This window comes from Choloepus didactylus, chromosome 3 (genome assembly GCF_015220235.1).
Source record: "Choloepus didactylus isolate mChoDid1 chromosome 3, mChoDid1.pri, whole genome shotgun sequence".
In the NCBI taxonomy this organism is placed as follows: Eukaryota; Metazoa; Chordata; class Mammalia; order Pilosa; family Megalonychidae; genus Choloepus; species Choloepus didactylus.
In genome coordinates this window covers 58,079,012-58,094,767 of record NC_051309.1, presented here as the reverse complement: position 1 = coordinate 58,094,767, position 15,756 = coordinate 58,079,012, and the positions used below count along the sequence as shown (strand labels likewise).

The following is a 15,756-nucleotide window of genomic DNA, read 5'->3' as shown; positions in this document are numbered from 1 at the left end:
AACAATACACTCCAAAAACAGCAGGATATACATTCTTCTCAATTGCTCATGGATCATTCTCCAGGATAGGCCACATGTTGGGTCACAAAACAGGACTTAATAAATTTTAAAAGACTGAAATTATACAAAGCACTTTCTCTGATCATAATGAAATGAAGCTGGAAATCACCAACAAGGGGAGGACTCAAAAATGCACAAATTTAAGGGGGTTGAACAACATATTCTTATACCATCAGTGGGTCAAAGAAGAAATTGAAACACAAATCAGTAAATATCCTGGGATTAATGAAAACAAGAACACAACATATCAAAACATATGGGATGCAGTGAATGCAGTGCTGAAAGGAAAATTTGTAGTCCTAAAAGCCTACATTAAAAAGAAGAAAGAGCTAAAATCAAAGACCTAATTACACACCTGGAAGAACTAAAAGAATAGCAAACTAAAGCAAACAGAAGGAAAGAAATAAAAAAGATTAGAACAGAAATAAATGAAATTGAGCATTAAAAAACAAGAGAGAGAAGCAACAAAACTAAAAGTTGATTGTTGGAGAAGATCAAGAAAATTTACAATCCTTAGCCTTAGCTAGATTGACAAGGAAAATAACAGAGAAGATGCAAATAAATAAAATCAGAAATGAAAGGAGGGACATTACTACTGACTCCACAGAAATAAAAAAGATCGTTAAGAGGATACTACGAGGAGGCGGGGCAAGATGGCAGACTGGTGAGCTGTATGTTTTAGTTACTCCTCCAGGAAAGTAGGTAGAAAGCCAGGAACTGCGTGGACTGGACACCACAGAGCAATCTGTCTTCGGGCATACTTCATACAACACTAATGAAAATGTTGAACTGCTGAGATCAGCGCAATCTGTAAGTTTTTGCGGCCAGGGGACCCGCGCCCCTCCCTGCCAGGCTCAGTCCCGTGGGAGGAGGTGCTGTCAGCTCCGGGAAGGAGAAGGGAGAACTGCAGTGGCAGCCCTTATCGGAAACTCATTCTACTGATCCAAACTCCAACCATAGATAGACGGAGACCAGACACCAGAGAATCTGAGAGCAGCCAGCCCAGCAGAGAGGAGACAGGCATAGAAAAAAAAAAACAACACGAAAAACTCCAAAATGAAAGCAGAGGATTTTTGGAGTTCTGGTGAACACAGAAAGGGGAAGGGCGGAGCTCAGGCCTTGAGGCGCATATGCAAATCCCGAAGAAAAGCTGATCTCTCTGCCCTGTGGACCTTTCCTTAATGGCCCTGGTTGCTTTGTCTATTAGCATTTCAATAACCCATTAGATCTCTGAGGAGGGCCCTTTTATTATTATTATTTTTTAATCCTTTTTTCTTTTTCTAAAACAATTACTCTAAGAAGCCCAATACAGAAAGCTTCAAAGACTTGCAATTTGGGCACATCAAGTCAAGAGTGGAACTAAGAGAGCTCTGAGACAAAAGGCAATAATCCAGTGGCTGAGAAAATTCACTAAACACCACAACTTCCCAAGAAAAGGGGGGTGTCCGCTCACAGCCACCATCCTGGTGGACAGGAAACACTCCTGCCCATCGCCAGCCCCATAGCCCAGAGCTGCCCCAGACAACCCAGTGTGACGGAAGTGCTTCAAATAACAGGCACACACCACAAAACTGGGCGTGGACATTAGCCTTCCCTGCAACCTCAGCTGATTGTCCCAGAGTTGGGAAGGTGGAGCAGTGTGAATTAACAAAGCCCCACTCAGCCATCATTTGAGCAGACTGGGAGCCTCCCTACACAGCCCAGCAGCCCAGAACTGCCCTGGGGGGACGGCACTCACCTGTGACATAGCACAGTCATCCCTCAACAAAGGACCCGGGGTGCACGGCCTGGAAGAGGGGCCCACTTGCAAGTCTCACGAGCCATACGCCAATACCAAGGACTTGTGGGTCAGTGGCAGAGACAAACTGTGGCAGGACTGAACTGAAGGATTAGACTATTGCAGCAGCTTTAAAACTCTAGGATCACCAGGGAGATTTGATTGTTAGGGCCACCCCCCCTCCCCGACTGCCCAGAAACACGCCCCATATACAGGGCAGGCAACACCAACTACACACGCAAGCTTGGTACACCAATTGGGCCCCACAAGACTCACTCCCCCACTCACCAAAAAGGCTAAGCAGGGAAGAACTGGCTTGTGGAGAACAGGTGGCTCGTGGACGCCAATTGCTGGTTAGTTAGAGAAAGTGTACTCCACGAAGCTGTAGATCTGATAAATTAGAGATAAGGACTTCAATAGGTCTACAAACCCTAAAAGAACCCTATCAAGTTCAGCAAATGCCACGAGGCCAAAAACAACAGAAAATTATAAAGCATATGAAAAAACCAGACGATATGGATAACCCAAGCCCAAGCACCCAAATCAAAAGACCAGAAGAGACACAGCACCTAGAGCAGCTACTCAAAGAACTAAAGATGAACAATGAGACCATAGTACGGGATATAAAGGAAATCAAGAAGACCCCAGAAGAGCATAAAGAAGACATTGCAAGACTAAATAAAAAAAAGGATGATCTTATGGAAATTAAAGAAACTGCTGACCAAATTAAAAAGACTCTGGACACTCATAGTACAAGACTAGAGGAAGTTGAACAATGAATCAGTGACCTGGAAGATGACAGAATGGAAAATGAAAACATCAAAGAAAGAATGGGGAAAAAAATTGAAAAAATCGAAATGGACCTCAGGGATATGATACATAATATGAAACGTCCGAACATAACACTCACTGGTGTCCCAGAAGGGGAAGAAAAGGGTAAAGGTCTAGGAAGAGTATTCAAAGAAATTGTTGGGGAAAACTTCCCAAATCTTCTAAACAACAGAAATACACAAATCATAAATGCTCAGCGAACTCCAAATAGAATAAATCCAAATAAACCCACTCCAAGACATATACTGATCACACTGTCAAACACAGAAGAGAAGGAGCAAGTTCTGAAAGCAGCAAGAGAAAAGCAATTCACCACATACAAAGGAAACAGCATAAGACTAAGTAGTGACTACTCAGCAGCCACCATGGAGGCAAGAAGGCAGTGGCACGATATATTTAAAATTCTGAGTGAGAAAAATTTCCAGCCAAGAATACTTTATCCAGCAAAGCTCTCCTTCAAATTTGAGGGAGAGCTTAAATTTTTCACAGATAAACAAATGCTGAGAGAATTTGCTAACAAGAGACCTGCCCTACTGGAGATACTAAAGGGAGTCCTACAGACAGAGAAACAAAGACAGGACAGAGAGACTTGGAGAAAGGTTCAGTACTAAAGAGATTCGGTATGGGTACAATAAAGGATATTAATAGAGAGAGGGGAAAAATATGGCAAACATAAACCAAACGACAAGATGGCCGATTCAAGAAATGCCTTCACGGTTACAACGTTGAATGTAAATGGATTAAACTCCCCAATTAAAAGATACAGATTCGCAGAATGGATCAAAAAAAATGAACCATCAATATGTTGCATACAAGAGACTCATCTTAGACAACAGGGACACAAAGAAACTGAAAGTGAAAGGATGGAAAAAAAATATTTCATGCAAGCTACAGCCAAAAGAAAGCAGGTGTAGCAATATTAATCTCAGATAAAATAGACTTCAGATGCAGGGATGTTTTGAGAGACAAAGAAGGCCACTACATACTAATAAAAGGGGCAATTCAGCAAGAAGAAATAACAATCGTAAATGTCTATGCACCCAATCAAGGTGCCACAAAATACATGAGAGAAACACTGGCAAAACTAAAGGAAGCAATTGATGTTTCCACAATAATTGTGGGAGACTTCAACACATCACTCTCTCCTATAGATAGATCAACCAGACAGAAGACCAATAAGGAAATTGAAAACCTAAACAATCTGATAAATGAATTAGATTTAACAGACATATACAGGACATTACATCCCAAATCACCAGGATACACATACTTTTCTAGTGCTCATGGAACTTTCTCCAGAATAGATCATATGCTGGGACATAAAACAAGCCTCAATAAATTTAAAAAGATTGAAATTATTCAAAGCACATTCTCTGACCACAATGGAATACAATTAGAAGTCAATAACCATCAGAGACTTAGAAAATTCACAAATACCTGGAGGTTAAACAACACACTCCTAAACAATCAGTGGGTTAAAGAAGAAATAGCAAGAGAAATTGCTAAATATATAGAGACGAATGAAAATGAGAACACAACATACCAAAACCTATGGGATGCAGCAAAAGCAGTGCTAAGGGGGAAATTTATAGCACTAAACGCATATATTAAAAAGGAAGAAAGAGCCAAAATCAAAGAACTAATGGATCAACTGAAGAAGCTAGAAAATGAACAGCAAACCAATCCTAAACCAAGTAGAAGAAAAGAAATAACAAGGATTAAAGCAGAAATAAATGACATAGAGAACAAAAAAACAATAGAGAGGATAAATATCACCAAAAGTTGGTTCTTTGAGAAGATCAACAAGATTGACAAGCCCCTAGCTAGACTGACAAAATCAAAAAGAGAGAAGACCCATATAAACAAAATAATGAATGAAAAAGGTGACATAACTGCAGATCCTGAAGAAATTAAAAAAATTATAAGAGGATATTATGAACAACTGTATGGCAACAAACTGGATAATGTAGAAGAAATGGACAATTTCCTGGAAACATATGAACAACCTAGACTGACCAGAGAAGAAATAGAAGACCTCAACCAACCCATCACAAGCAAAGAGATCCAATCAGTCATCAAAAATCTTCCCACAAATAAATGCCCAGGGCCAGATGGCTTCACAGGGGAATTCTACCAAACTTTCCAGAAAGAACTGACACCAATCTTACTCAAACTCTTTCAAAACATTGAAGAAAAGGGAACACTACCTAACTCATTTTATGAAGCTAACATCAATCTAATACCAAAACCAGGCAAAGATGCTACAAAAAAGGAAAACTACCGGCCAATCTCCCTAATGAATATAGATGCAAAAATCCTCAACAAAATACTTGCAAATCGAATCCAAGACACATTAAAAAAATCATACACCATGACCAAGTGGGGTTCATTCCAGGCATGCAAGGATGGTTCAACATAAGAAAAATAATCAATGTATTACAACACATTAAAAACTCGAAAGGAAAAAATCAATTGATCATCTCAATAGATGCTGAAAAAGCATTTGACAAAATCCAACATCCCTTTTTGATAAAAACACTTCAAAAGGTAGGAATTGAAGGAAACTTCCTCAACATGATAAAGAGCATATATGAAAAACCCACAGCCAGCATAGTACTCAATGGTGAGAGACTGAAAGCCTTCCCTCTAAGATCAGGAACAAGACAAGGATGCCCGCTGTCACCACTGTTATTCAACATTGTGCTGGAAGTGCTAGCCAGGGCAATCCGGCAAGACAAAGAAATAAAAGGCATCCAAATTGGAAAAGAAGAAGTAAAACTGTCATTGTTTGCAGATGATATGATCTTATATCTAGAAAACCCTGAGAAATCGACGATACAGCTACTAGAGCTAATAAACAAATTTAGCAAAGTAGCGGGATACAAGGTTAATGCACATAAGTCAGTAATGTTTCTATATGCTAGAAATGAACAAACTGAAGAGACACTCAAGAAAAAGATACCATTTTCAATAGCAACTAAAAAAATCAACTACCTAGGAATAAACTTAACCAAAGATGTAAAAGACCTATACAAAGAAAACTACACAACTCTACTAAAAGAAATAGAAGGGGACCTTAAAAGATGGAAAAATATTCCATGTTCATGGATAGGAAGGCTAAATGTCATTAAGATGTCAATTCTACCCAAACTCATCTACAGATTCAATGCAATCCCAATCAAAATTCCAACAACCTACTTTGCAGACTTGGAAAAGCTAGTTATCAAATTTATTTGGAAAGGGAAGATGCCTCGAATTGCTAAAGACACTCTAAAAAAGAAAAACGAAGTGGGAGGACTTACACTCCCTGACTTTGAAGCTTATTATAAAGCCACAGTTGCCAAAACAGCATGGTACTGGCACAAAGATAGACATATAGATCAATGGAATCGAATTGAGAATGCAGAGAGAGACCCTCAGATCTATGGCCGACTGATCTTTGATAAGGCCCCCAAAGTCACTGAACTGAGCCATAATGGTCTTTTCAACAAATGGGGCTGGGAGAGTTGGATATCCATATCCAAAAGAATGAAAGAGGACCCCTACCTCACCCCCTACACAAAAATTAACTCAAAATGGACCAAAGATCTCAATATAAAAGAAAGTACCATAAAACTCCTAGAAGATAATGTAGGAAAACATCTTCAAGACCTTGTATTAGGCGGCCACTTCCTAGACTTTACACCCAAAGCACAAGCAACAAAAGAGAAAATAGATAAATGGGAACTCCTCAAGCTTAGAAGTTTCTGCACCTCAAAGGAATTTCTCAAAAAGGTAAAGAGGCAGCCAACTCAATGGGAAAAAATTTTTGGAAACCATGTATCTGACAAAAGACTGATATCTTGCATATACAAAGAAATCCTACAACTCAATGATAATAGTACAGATAGCCCAATTATAAAATGGGCAAAAGATATGAAAAGACAGTTCTCTGAAGAGGAAATACAAATGGCCAAGAAACACATGAAAAAATGTTCAGCTTCACTAGCTATTAGAGAGATGCAAATTAAAACCACAATGAGATACCATCTAACACCGGTTAGAATGGCTGCCATTAAACAAACAGGAAACTACAAATGCTGGAGGGGATGTGGAGAAATTGGAACTCTTATTCATTGTTGGTGGGACTGTATAATGGTTCAGCCACTCTGGAAGTCAGTCTGGCAGTTCCTTAGAAAACTAGATATAGAGCTACCATTCGATCCAGCGATTGCACTTCTCGGTATATACCCGGAAGATCGGAAAGCAGTGACACGAACAGATATCTGCACGCCAATGTTCATAGCAGCATTATTCACAATTGCCAAGAGATGGAAACAACCCAAATGTCCTTCAACAGATGAGTGGATAAATAAAATGTGGTATATACACATGATGGAATACTACGCGTCAGTAAGAAGGAACGATCTCGTGAAACATATGACAACATGGATGAACCTTGAAGACATAATGCTGAGCGAAATAAGCCAGGCACAAAAAGAGAAATATTATATGCTACCACTAATGTGAACTTTGAAAAATGTAAAACAAATGGTTTATAATGTAGAATGTAGGGGAACTAGCAGTAGAGAGCAATTAAGGAAGGGGGAACAATAATCCAAGAAGAACAGATAAGCTATTTAACGTTCTGGGGATGCCCAGAAATGACTATGGTCTGTTAAATTCTGATGGATATAGTAGGAACAAGTTCACAGAAATGTTGCTATATTATGTAACTTTCTTGGGGTAAAGTAGGAACATGTTGGAAGTTAAGCAGTTATCTTAGGTTAGTTGTCTTTTTCTTAATCCCTTGTTATGGTCTCTTTGAAATGTTCTTTTATTGTATGTTTGTTTTCTTTTTAACTTTTTTTTCATACAGTTGATTTAAAAAAGAAGGGAAAGTTAAAAAAAAAAAAAAAAAAGAAAGAAAAACAAGGGAAAAAAAAAGATGTAGTGCCCCCTTGAGGAGCCTGTGGAGAGTGCAGGGGTATTCGCCTAACCCACCTCCATGGTTGCTAACATGACCACAGACATAGGGGGCTGGTGGTTTGATGGGTTGAGCCCTCTACCATACGTTTTACCCTTGGGAAGACGGTTGCTGCAAAGGAGACGCTAGGCCTCCCTATATTTGTGCCTAAGAGTCTCCTCCTGAATGCCTCTTTGTTGCTCAGATGTGGCCCTCTCTCTCTGGCTAAGCCAACTTGAAAGGTGAAATCACTGCCCTCCCCACTACGTAGGATCAGACACCCAGGGGAGTGAATCTCCCTGGCAACGTAGAATATGACTCCCGGGGAGGAAGGTAGACCTGGCATCGTGGGACGGAGAACATCTTCTTGACCAAAAGGGGGATGTGAAAGGAAATGAAATAAGTTCCGTGGCAGAGAGATTCCAAAACGAGCCGATAGGTCACTGTGGAGGGCACTCTTACGCACACTTTAGACAACCCTTTTTAGGTTCTAAAGAATTGGGGTAGCTGGTGGTGGATACCTGAAACTATCAAACTACAACCCAGAACCCATGAATCTCGAAGACAGTTGTATAAAAATGTAGCTTATGAGGGGTGACAATGGGATTGGGAAAGCCATAAGGACCACACTCCACTTTGTCTAGTTTAGGGATGGATGAGTAGAAAAATAGGGGAAGGAAACAAACAGACAAAGGTACCCAGTGTTCTTTTTTACTTCAATTGCTCTTTTTCACTCTAATTATTATTCTTGTTATTTTTGTGTGTGTGCTAATGAAGGTGTCAGGGATTGATTTAGGTGATGAATGTACAACTATGTAATGGTACTGTAAACAATCGAAAGTACGATTTGTTTTGTATGACTGCGTGGTATGTGAATATATGTCAATAAAATGATTAAAAAAAAAAAAAAAAAAGAGGATACTACGAACAACTTTACGCCAACAAACCAGACAACTTAGATGAAACACACAAACAAACTACACTGACTTCAGAAGAAATAGATCTTAACAAGCCAATCACAAGTCAAGAGAATGAAACAGTCATCAAAAACCTCCCAACATACAAAAGCCCAGAACCAGATGGCTTTACAGGTGAATTCTACCAATCATTCCAAGAACAATTAATATCAACCCTGCTCAAAGTCTTCTAAAAAACTGAAGAGGAGAGAACACTATGTAACTCATTCTATGAAGCCAACACCCCCCAATTCCAAAGCCTGATAAAGATGTGAGAAAAGAAAATTATAGACCAATCTCGTTAATGAATAAAGATGCAAAAATCCTCAATAAAATACTTGCAAATCGAATCCAAAAGCACTTTAAAAAATTATACACTACAATCAAATGAGTTTTATCTCAGGTATACAAGACTGGTTCAATACCAGAAAATCAATGAAGGTAACATACCACATTAACAAATCAAAGGAAGAGAATCACATGATCATCTTGCTTGATGCTGAAAAGGCATTTGACAAAATCCAGCATCATTTCTTCATAAAAACACTTAGCAAGATAGGAATAGAAGGAAAATTTCTCAACATGATAAAGCGCATAAATGAAAAACTCACAGCTAACATCATAATCAATGGTGAAAGACTGAAAGCCTTCCCATTGTTCCTGCCGAGATTAGAAACAAGACAAGGAAGCCCACTGTCACAACTGGTATTCAACATTGTGCTAGAAATTCTAGCTAGAGCAATTAGTCAAGAAAAAGAAATAAAAGGCATCAAAATCAGAAAGGAAGAAGTAAAACTTTCACTATTTGCAGATGATACAATCCTATATAGAGAAAGTCCCAAAAAAATCTACAAAAAAGCTACCAGAACTAATAAGTGAGTTCAGCAAAGTGGCAGGATACGAGATTAGCATGCAAAAATTAGTAGTGCTTCTATACACTACTAATAAGGAATCTGAGGAGGATATCAGGGGAAAAATTCCATTTACAACTAAAAGAATCAAATATCTAGGAATATACTTAATCAAGGACATAAAGGACCTGTATTCAGAAAACTACAAAGCATTGCTAAAAGATATCTAAGAATACCCAAATAAATGGAAGGACATTCCATGTTCATAGGATTGGAAAACTAAATATTGTTAAGATGTCAAGTCTGCCCAAACTGATTTACAGATTCAAAGCAATTCCAGTCAAAATTCCAACCACCTACTTGGCAGAATTGAAAAATCCAATTATGAAATTTATTTGGAAGGGTAAGGGGCCCTGAGAGACAAGAAACATCATAAAAAAGAAAAATGAAGTTGGAGGACTCTCACTTCCTGAGCTACAGTGGTCAAAACAGTATGGTACTTGCATAAGGATAGATTTGAGAAATGGAATCGAATTGAGAGCTCAGAAGTAGACCCTCACATCCAAGGCTAACTGGCTTTTGACAAGGTTGCCAAATTCATTCAACTGGGAAAAAACAGTCTCTTTAACGAATGGTGCTGGGAGAACTGGATATCCATATACAAAAGAATGAAAGAGGACCCCTATCTCAGACCTTATCAAAAACTAAGTCAAAATGGATCAAAGACCTAAATATAAAAGCCAGAACCATACAACTCTTAGAAGAATATGTAGGGAAGCATCTTCAAGATGTTGTGGTAGGCGGTGGTTTCTTGGACCTTACATCCAAAGCAGAAACAGTAAGAGAAAAAATAGATAAATGGGACCTTCTCAAAATTAAATACTTTTGTGTATCAAAGAACTTTGCCAAGAAAGTGAAAAGGCAGCCTACTCAATGGGAGAAAATATTTGGAAACCACATATCTGATAAGGGTTTAATAGGATATAAAAACAGATCCTACAACTCAACGATAAAAAGACAAACAACCCAATTCAAAAATGGGCAAAAGATATATAGACATATAGACATTTTTCCAAAGAGGATATACAAATGGCTAAAAAGCACATGTAAAAATGTTCAACATCACTAGCTATTAAGAAAATTCAAATCAAAACTACGGATATCATTTTACACCTACGAGCATAGCCACTATTAAAAAAAAAAACAGAAAACTGCAAGTGTTGGAGAGGACGTGGAGAAATAGGAACATAGGCACTCTTGGTGGGAATGTAGAATAGTACAGCCACTGTGGAAGACAGTTTGGCAATTCTTCAGGAAGCTAAGTATAGAACTGCCGTATGATCCCACAATCCTGCTACTAGGTATATAGTCAGAAGAACTGAAAGCTGGGATGCAGAGAGACATTTGCACACTGATGCTCATAGCAGTATTATTCACAATTGCCAAAATATGAAAACAATCCATGTGTCCATCAACTGATGAATGGATAAACAAATTGTTGAATCTATATAAAATGGAATATTACGCAATTGATAAGAAGAAATGAAGTCATGAAGTATGTGACTACATAGATGAACCTTAGGGCATTGTGTTGAGTGAAGTAAGACATAAAGGACAAGTATTGTATGACCTCACTAATATGAGGTAATTACAACTAGCAAACTAATGGTGTTATAATATCTAGAACACAGGTCATCAGAAGATAGAATAAGATAAAGAATGGGGAGCTGATGTGTCATTTGTGCAGAATATGTAACGAGGTTGATTGTAAATGTGAAAATAGAAAGATGTGATGGTAGCACATTATAGTAAGTGTAATTAACAGTGATGATATGTGGGTGTGATTGTGATTGAAAGGGAAAGTTAAGGGTCATGTATATCACTAGAAGGACAACCAGAGGATGAAACATTGGATTGCATAACAAAGTGAATCCTTTTCAGGGTGAAAATGTTCTCGAATTGATTGTGGTGATGGATGCACAAGTTTGTGAATTTCCTAGAAAACAATGATTGTACACTTTAGATGGATTGTATGATATGTGAATTTATCTCAATAAAACTGCTTTTTTAAAATAAGCAAGATACATTTTTTAACTTTCATAGTACTATCTGACCTATCCTGCCTGGTCAGTTTATTTGGACAACTTAATTCAGCTTTGACATGGAACCTAGAATAGGAAATGAGATCTTAGTATTCTGTACAGGTTAATACAATAGCCTGATGCATTTAAGAGTGTTTTGGGCATAAAATGAAAAAGTATTTGCAAGGTCCCTTGAGGGACTGGGGAAAGCAAGCATGAAATTATTAAACTTTCCCACTTGGGGAATTTCTTGCTATTCTCTCAAGAATTAGGGCCTCCTAATTTACTAAAACTGTAATCAAAGAACTTTGCAAACTCTAAATGAAAGATCCATTCCTTTTTTTGAAAACATTAATTATCCCCATTTAAACTTACAACAGGGAGACCAATGAAAATAAACTCTGAAATACAAAGCCCTGCCTAGTAAAAAGAAATATGCTAATAAGCCAAGTCCTTGATCCTGAGACTTGCACTTACAAAACTCATTTCTGTAAAGATGTAATGCCTACGAGCCACCCCCTGAAAATGCTCAAATGTGGCCTCTCTCTAAGCCAAACCCTGGAAATAGTCACTATCTTCCCCACTATGTGGGACATGATTCCCAGGGGTGACCTCTCTGGCACCATGGGATTAGCAACAGATTCATGATCAAAAGATGGGAAAGAAAGAAAATAAAGTTTCAATGGCTAAGAGATTTCAAATAGTCAGGAGGTCATTCGTGAGGTTACTCTTATGCAAGTGTCAGCCAGATATTGCCAACAATATTTCTGAAAGCCCTAAGGAACATCCTGGGTTCTATCTAAAAATCTATAGTTATTTCCCCAATGGAACATAGTTATAAATCACCTAATCATAATCCTTCTACTACTTTTATTTAAACCTATAATTTTCAATTTACTTATTAAGTTTATTTTTCAGAGACTTAAAGCCTCAGGATTGTTTGTAGGCCAGTTAAACCTTGACACCCAGAGATACCAGTCTCTCCAGAAACAACAGCCAGTTTCAATCCTCTACCCCTTTTCAGCATGAAGAAGTCAGAGTGGTCATTCCCAGATACCCCTCCAGATTGAGGAATGTACAAAAACAAAAGGGAGGAATTGTTCCAAGAAATTAGGATTTAACAAGTAATTATGATGACTGAATCAATACAGTAAATGCCTTTTTCTTACCTTCCAGTATATTGTAGAATAGCCAAAAGGAAATACCTGAAATTACTGAAAACCACTGAACTGCAAATTGTAAAAACCTCATGACTGACCCCGCCTTGTACCCCCTTATCCTGTTTTATAACTTTAGAGTCTTATAATCACAAAGATAACCCCTAATGTTAATAAAGAAATTTGAGTCAGCCCAGAACTAACCATTGACTTGCTATTGCAATGGCAATAGTTCTAGCCTAGCTCCACTCCTCTACATTTGTCAACTGTAGTTGTTTATACTTGTTATTGCAATGGTAACAACTCCATCTCCCTGTGTTTGAATCCATAAAATCCCTAAAATCCTTAGACTCAGAGAGACAGATTTTGAGGCCCTTAGGCCGTATCTGTTCTCCTTATCTTGCATCGCAATAAACTCTTTCTCCTTTTGAAACTCCAGTGTCATAGATTGTCTGTTATGCACATCAGCAGAGAACCCCACAGGAATCAGGATGACAGTTGTTGAAATCATCCAAGAATGGTAATAGGTTTTCAAAGACAGGGACTATGATGTTCTTTGTTAATTGCATGACCCTTTTATTGGGGGTTGGGGGTGTGTGTAAAAATACCTAATTAAAAAATGTTTTTTGCTCAATTTTAAACCTATTCTGCCTCATTCTAAACTTAATGGATAAGGAGATCTGCAGTCCACTCTTTCCCTCAAGTTCCCTTCTTAAAGTTCTGGGGAGAAGAGCAAGTGTTTCCTGGGATTATAGGGTAACTGTCACTACTCCCACAGACCATTTCTTAGAGAAAACGGTACTTAAATCTCTGTTCTCCCTACCGTTAAGTAGGTAGGAATTTCAGAATGAGATATCTGTAATGAGTATTTACAGTACAAACATATAAGACTTTTTTTTATTTATTTATTTTTGCACTGCTATTTTAACTCCCACTGGGGCAGGTTGGGAGCCAACTCTCTCTTTTGGTCCTTGCTGGCTTGAGTCTCAGGGAATGCAGCGGGGATCTCCAGAAAAGGGTATGTGTGCCCTAAGAGATGTGCAAGGCTATTCCTTGGGAAGAAAGGAAGGAAATATTAGACTTTCCATCTATATATGTTTTAATCTAAAAATAAACACTGAATTAAGCTTTTCTAATAATTAATACACAGGCTGACACTGACATTCTCATTCTGTCCATACTCACAGAATGTCCTGCCTAACATGGTATGTATAAAGAATCCCAAGGGAAAATAGGAGGGGTATATGGCAGGGGATGGAAGTCTGGCAATGGCACACTCATTTTTTGCTTTTAGCATATTCTGAGGATCTGCAGTTAGGTGAATTTATGGGATATTTTATCTCCTTTTAATTAAATGATCTTGTACAAAATGGGCTAATAGCTTAAAGAAATTCCTGCAAACAAACCATAGATTTAATATTACCACAAATACACAAGCACAAGAAAGTGGCAGAGCTAACACTTGCCTTACACCTAGTAAAAGCTCTGTGCCTGCCACTTTATGAAGAAATCAGGTCTGACAAGAAGTCAAAGAAAAAGAGAACTAGCACAATGATTTGCAATGTGGATTTACATTGGCTGTTGTAACAAAGAACTTCCCCCTAAGTGTATCAGTGAGCCAGGAGATATTAGCTAATGATGGTACTACATGTAAACAATTAACAAATAAGTATATTTAAATTAGAGGTTCATTCCTAACATTTTTATTCCGGTGGGGCATTCTGTTACACAAATTTGGTCAGCCCTGGTCTAGAGCAGAAGAGTCAGAGAACAAAACCCCAGTATGATTTTTGGAGACAACTACCACACACAAGCCATTTAGTTCTGGTTTTCTCAAGCTTTTCTATTAATTAAATAAAGAAAAGCTCAATTATCAGAGCCGGACAGCTAGGAAGAAAAAAAAAGAGAGAAAGAGAGAGAGAAAAGGGGAAAGAAAGAAGAGGCAGTAAGTAGTTTTGGGTAGAAAATTATAATAATCAAAGGGGCTTCCCCAAGAGAAAAAAAAGTAAAGCAGAAGAGCTACTTCTTTGGGGAGAAGACGAGGGGAAGTAATAAGGCAGAGCAGGCCAGGCTGGGAGAGGGATTTGGACCATATCAGGAAAGCTAATGACACAAATGCTAATGGCAAAACTAAAAATGGGCCTCTCATACTGCAGGACAAACAGAAAACCTTGGGAATAAACAGTCTGGACACTGCTGATCAACACGTATGTCTAGGAAAGCAAGCAAGGCAAGTTAGTGTTTTGGTAAGGTGAGTAACCAAACCAAGATTCCTCGGGAAACTACTCTGGTCTCTGCAAAAGTCACCCCAAACTCAAAACAATTCAACAAAAGAGAAAAGATCCTTCCCTAAAAAAACTTCAGAGAATTTCTCTGAGACAGGTGAGCAGCTTCCCGGGCTATTCCCCAATACGTACTACCTCCTACTATTTGCAAGGCAAAAGAAAATATATTCAGCGAAGGTTCTCTATACATTTCCTATGAAGACATCTTAGAGGCAAGAGTCCCTCTAAGACTTCTTTATGGGCTTCAGACTGGAGCTGTGATGGGATGGGGTGGGGGTGGGAATCTGAGGATGTATTTGCATAAAATTGAGGAAGTCAAGTATCTGTAAGAGAGGATGGGAATGGGGAGGAGGCCCAAGGGGGATGTCTGTCTAAAGCCTCTTAAACTTCTACCTTGGCGCCATTGCTGCCTAGAGCTAGAACCCAGAATGCAAGTCCGAAAAAACTGCAGTGTCTGATCTCCACTGCACATGCCCCTTGTAAGGATCAATGACCTTCACTAATTAGGGTTGTATTTCCATTTCTACTGCCAACCAAATATGTACTAGTTTAAGTGTCAGCACATTTCACTTATTACTTGTGTAAGTAAGTTTCATTAACAGGTGTGAACTGCATCCACATAGCAGCCGGTACTTCCAAAAAGTTTAAAGAATGAGTAGAAAAGTAAAGAGTCTCACTCTTGATTCATATGACTCATGAGTGAGGGCCCTTTGGTAATGGCAAACTGGCCTCTAATTAATGAAGGTGCTCCCAGCTAATTAGCTCCACTGGCTAATTCTGGCCTTGGGCAGTTTTTGTTTCAGCTGTGACTTA

General features: G+C 38.6%; 1 protein-coding gene across 8 annotated transcripts in view; it reads right to left on the bottom strand.

Annotated features, from left to right (window-relative positions):
- CRACD (capping protein inhibiting regulator of actin dynamics) overlaps positions 1-15,756 on the bottom strand; it is a 279,081-nt gene that overhangs the window by 12,037 nt on the left and 251,288 nt on the right. The window lies entirely within an intron of this gene.